The sequence below is a fragment of the Heteronotia binoei genome, chromosome 2 (genome assembly GCF_032191835.1).
Source record: "Heteronotia binoei isolate CCM8104 ecotype False Entrance Well chromosome 2, APGP_CSIRO_Hbin_v1, whole genome shotgun sequence".
Classification (NCBI taxonomy): Eukaryota; Metazoa; Chordata; class Lepidosauria; order Squamata; family Gekkonidae; genus Heteronotia; species Heteronotia binoei.
This window is the reverse complement of record NC_083224.1, coordinates 13418014-13423100: the sequence shown is the minus strand read 5'-3', so window position 1 is coordinate 13423100 and position 5087 is coordinate 13418014. Positions and strand designations below refer to the sequence as shown.

Below are 5087 nucleotides of genomic sequence, written 5' to 3'. Positions count from 1 at the left end.
CCTGGGAAGGGAACGCTTCCCATTAGTGGATGTCCCTGCAGCCTTTCCCGCACTTCGCACATCTGTCTCTAAAAGCCCAGGTTTGCTTTGGTGATAGATGAGATGCTTGCATGAGTGGCCCAGCCGCTGGAAGGTGTCCGTGTGGCTTGGAAGCTTTCTGCACCATGCACTGTGTTGTTAGGTTAGAGGCACCAGGTGCTGGAAAGTGAGGGATGAATGACCACCATGTGTGGTTCGGACAAGTGGGAGGGACGAGGGCATAGGCCAGGGGCTGATAAATCAGGGGCCGGAGTGGAACAAGGGACTGCTGGGTGGAAGCGCAGGTGGAGGGCAGGTGAGCCATGGTGGAGGAAACAGCTGCTACAGAAGTAGGTTTTGGAGGGAGGTGGCTAGAGACAGAGAGAACAGGGGATCTCATGGGCAAGCCAGACCTGGGAGGGCTTTTAACTTTCTAGGTAAGAAGAAGAAGACTAGATTTATACCCCACCCTTCTCTCTGAATCAGAGTCTCAGAGCGGCTTACAATTTCCTTTTTCTTCTTCACCCACAGCAGACACCCTGTGAGGTGGGTGGGGCCGAGAGGGCTCTCCCAGAAGCTGCCCTTTTAAGGACAACTCCTAAGAGAGCTATGGCTGACCCAAGGCCATTCCAGCAGCTGTTAGAAGAGGAGTGGGGAATCAAACCCGGTTCTCTGGGATAAGAGTCCACATACTTAACCACTACACAAAACTGGGCAAGAAGAAAATACTGTATTTATACCCTGCCCTTCACTCAGAGTGGTTTATAATCTCCTTTATCTTCTTCCCCCACAACAGACACCCTGTGAGGTGGGTGGGGCTGAGAGAGCTCTCCCAGAAGCAGCCCTTTTAAGGACAAAGTCTCAGAGCGGCCTATAATCTCCTTTATCATCTTCCCCCTCAACAGACACCCTGTGAGGTGGGTGGGACTGAGAGAGCTCTCCCAGAAGCTGCCCTTTTAAGGACAACTCTGAGAGAGCTATGACTGACCCAAGGCCATTCCAGCAGCTGCAGGTGGAGGAGAATCAAATCCAGTTCTCCCAGATAACAGTTCTCGCACTTAAACACTACACCAAACTGGGTCTAAGAATTCCAGGCTCCTCTGAGCTTTGCACAGTGGCAGTATCGTAGCCAATGAGGTTAATCCGAGGCGCGATTATTGCTAATTGAAGAATTCCAAGCTTCTAGTATTTACTAATGGTAGGAACAAGGGGTAATTTCATAGAAAAAGAGGTTCTGGAGCTCATTAGCACCACTCATTTGTATATGTCACACACCTCTGACTTCACCGGAAGGTGTACCAAATTATATCAGCTCAGCATCTACTTTAAAACGTGTCTTGAATCATAATTGTCATACTCAAACCTTACTCCCATCATACTTTTTAAATTATTTTCTCCTGCGTGGCCACAGGGGCATGATGAAGATTTCCATCTGTCTGCTTTCTGTGTTTTTATTCTTTTCCAGTTTTTGTGGGGGGGAATATTAGAAAGTTTGTTAAATCTTAAGAGTTCAGCCAAATACTCATGGGTTTGAACAATGGAGCCCAGAAGCAAGTATTTGGGGGGGGGGGGGGAGAGAAAGAAAGAACACAAAATTTAGAAGTTCAGGAGCTCCACTCCTGTGTGCTGCTGCCCAAAATGAGGCTTGGTAGCAGCAAAGTTTTTTTTTTTATCTTCCTTGTTTGGTTTTTGAATTTGTCAAGTTTGTAATGCTTGTCAATATTATGAATTATGGATGCTGGATGAGATGGATCATTGGTCTGATCCAGCAGGGCTTTCATTGTGTGCCATTTACCTCAGAAGTGAATTTGTCAAGAGTTTAATATTCAGCTGCTCTACAAACTAAGTGCTTGTTCCTTAAACATGTTTCTATCTTCCTTGTTCACCCTAGGGATTTGTTAAGCTTGTAATATTCAGCAACATTAGAAATTGTGTGCCTTTTCCCCCTAGGGTGGTCAATCTACAGATAGCACCTGGAGATCTCCCAGAATTAACAATTTCCAGAAGACGAGAGATCAGTCCCCCTTCTAGAAAATGGCTGCTTTGGGGTGGACTCCTCTATGACATTATACCCTGCTGAAGCCCTTCCCCAAACCGTTTCTCCTCAAGTTCCACCCCAGATCTCCAAATATTTCCCAACCCAAAACTGGCAACCCTAGTTCCCCTACAAGTTACTACCTTCCTTTTTGGTCTATGAATTCATCCAATTTAACAATATTTGGCAATATTACAAATCAAGTGCAATTCCCTCAGCCCACAAATTTGCAGGCCCTATACCAGGGATGACCAAACTGTAGCTCTTTAACACATATCGCTTGGCTCTCAAAGTCCCCACCACCCCGTCGGCCAGTTTGGAGAAGGCATTTGTCTCTTTACATCACTTCTCCAAGCCAAGCCATTCAGTGGTTTGGAGAACACATTTAAAGTTGCTCTTTCACCCCTCCCTCCATCTATTTGCCTTCCTTTCTTGCGGCTCTCAGACATCCGATGTTTATTTTATGTAGCTCTTACGTTAAGCAACTTTGACCACCCCTGTCCTATACTATTCAGCAAGAGCCCCATGACACAGAGTGGTAAAGCTGCAGTACTGCAGTCCAAGCTCTCTGCTCATGACCCGAGTTCAATCCCGGAGGAAGCTGGGTTCAGGTAGCCGGCTCGAGGTTGACCTAGCTTTCCATCCTTCCGAGGTCGGTCAAATGAGTCCCCAGCTTGCTGGGGGGAAAGTGTAGACGACTGAGGAAGGCAATGGCAAACCACCCCGTCAAAAGTCTGCCGTGAAAATGTCGTGATGCGACAGTCACCCCAGAGTCAGAAACGACTGGTGCTTGCACAGGGGACTACCTTTACCTTTATACTATTCAGCAATACTATGAATTCACCATTTCCCCCCGAAGTTTCTGACTTCCTAGTTTGATCTATTAATTTGTTAAGCTTGTAATATTCGACAGCAGAGCTTTTTTGAGCAGGAACTCACAGGAACACAGTTCCGGCTGGCTTGGTGCCAGGGGTGTGTGGCCTAATAGGCAAATAAGTTCCTGCTGGGCTTTTTCTACCAAAAAGAAAGCTCTGTTCGACTGTATTATTAACCAAGCGTCATTCCCCCAGAAGTTTCTGCCTCATTTTTTCAATCTGAATTTATGGTAAAAGGTAAAGGTGGTCCCCTGTGCAAGAACCAGTCGTTTCCGACTCTGGCGTGACGTCGCATCACAACGTTTTCACGGCAGACTTTTTACGGGGTGGTTTGCCATTGCCTTCCCCAGTCATCTCCACTTTCCCCCCAGCAAACTGGGTACTCATTTGACCGACCTCGGAAGGATGGAAGGCTGAGTCAACCTCGAGGCGGCTACCTGAACCCAGCTTCCGCCGGGATCGAACTCAGGTCGTGAGCAGGGCTTAGGACTGCAGTACCGCAGCTTTACCATTCTGCACCACGGGGCTATGAATTTATAGGTCCTATACTATTCAGCAATACTATGAATCACCATTTCCCCCCAGAAATTTCTGCCTTCCTAGTTTGATCTATGAATTTGTCACGCTTGTAATATTCGACTGTATTATTAACTGAGCGCCATTTCCTCAGAGGTTTCTGTCTTCTTCTTCTTTTTTTTTTTTGGTTTATGAATTAGTCAATCCTATAATATTTAGCAATACTGTGAATTGCCATTTCCCCCAGACATTTCTGCCTTCCTAGTGTGATCTATGAATTTGTCAAGTATGTAATATTCGACTGTATGATGAATCAAGTGCCATTCCCCCAGACGTTTCTACTTTCTTTTTTCAGTCTATGAATTTTGGTCACTCCTATAATAGTCATCTCTGACCAAACTCGTAATATTCGACTGCGTTATGAATCGAGTGTCATTTCTCCCTGAAGTGCTTCTGCAGGTTGGGATGAGAAATGAGAGTCTGTGCCTCTGTGGTCGGCATTTAGCAGACCTGCCCCTTGTAAAGAAAGCAGACATTCATGATCAATCATAATAGTGGGAGATCGCCAGGTGCTACCTGGAAATTGGCAATTCTCGGCATAACTGGTGCATTCGTGTTACGTGTTTGGGGGAAGTTCTTAGAAAACAGAGGCGCTTCCCCCAAAAATGCGCACTAAGAAAACTCTAAGTCTTAAGCCGGTTCGAAAGTGATCTAAGATGAATTCACCCATTATTAGCATTAATAATGAGAGCCAGTTTGGTGCAGTGGTTACCTGGGAGAACCGGGCTTGATTCCCCACTCCTCCACTTAAAGCTGCTGGAATGGCCTTGGGTCAGCCATAGCTCTGGCAGAGGTTGTCCTTGAAAGGGCAGCTGCTGTGAGAGCCCTCTCCAGTCCCACCCACCTCACAGGGTGTCTGTTGTGGGGGAGGAAGATAAAGGAGATTGTGAGCTGCTCTGAGACTGAGATTCAGAGTATAGGGCGGGATATAAATCCAATATCATCATCTTATATGAACATATGAAGCTGCCTTATACTGAATCAGACCCTTGGTCCATCAAAGTCAGTATTGTCTACTCAGACTGGCAGCGGCTCTCCAGGGTCTCAAGCTGAGGTTTTTCACACCTTATTTGCCTGGACCCTTTTTAGTGGAGATGCTGGGGATTGAACCTGGGACCTTCTGCTTACCAAGCAGATACTCCACCACTGAGCCACCGTCCCTCCCCTGCTCTCCAGGGTCTCAAGTTGAGGCTTTTCACGCCTATTTGCCTGGACCCTTTTTAGTTGGAGATGCCGGGGATTGAACCTGGGACCTTCTGTTTACCAAGCAGATGTTCTACCACTGAGCCACCGTCCCTCCCCTAAACTTGGCATTGGCACTTCTTCTTCTTCTTCTTCTTCTTCTTCTTCTTCTTCTTCTTCTTCTTCTTCTTCTTCTTCTTCTTCTTCTTCTTCTTCTTCTTCTTCTTCTTCTTCTTCTTCTTCTTCTTCTTCCCCCCCAGCCAGCTAAAATACAATTGCGAAGACTACAGTTCCCCATGTCTTGGGTACCCAGTTTGAGACCTCCGTAAAGTCCCAGGTATCTTGCTGAATTAGACGTAAAGTTGCCAGTGCCAAGTTTGGAAATACCTAGGCAAAGTCTT

General features: G+C 46.6%; 1 pseudogene; it reads left to right on the top strand.

Annotated features, from left to right (window-relative positions):
* The first annotated feature begins 1121 nt into the window (after nucleotides 1–1121).
* Nucleotides 1122–1245, top strand: LOC132567845 (U4 spliceosomal RNA; annotated as a pseudogene).
* The last annotated feature ends 3842 nt before the right edge of the window (nucleotides 1246–5087 follow it).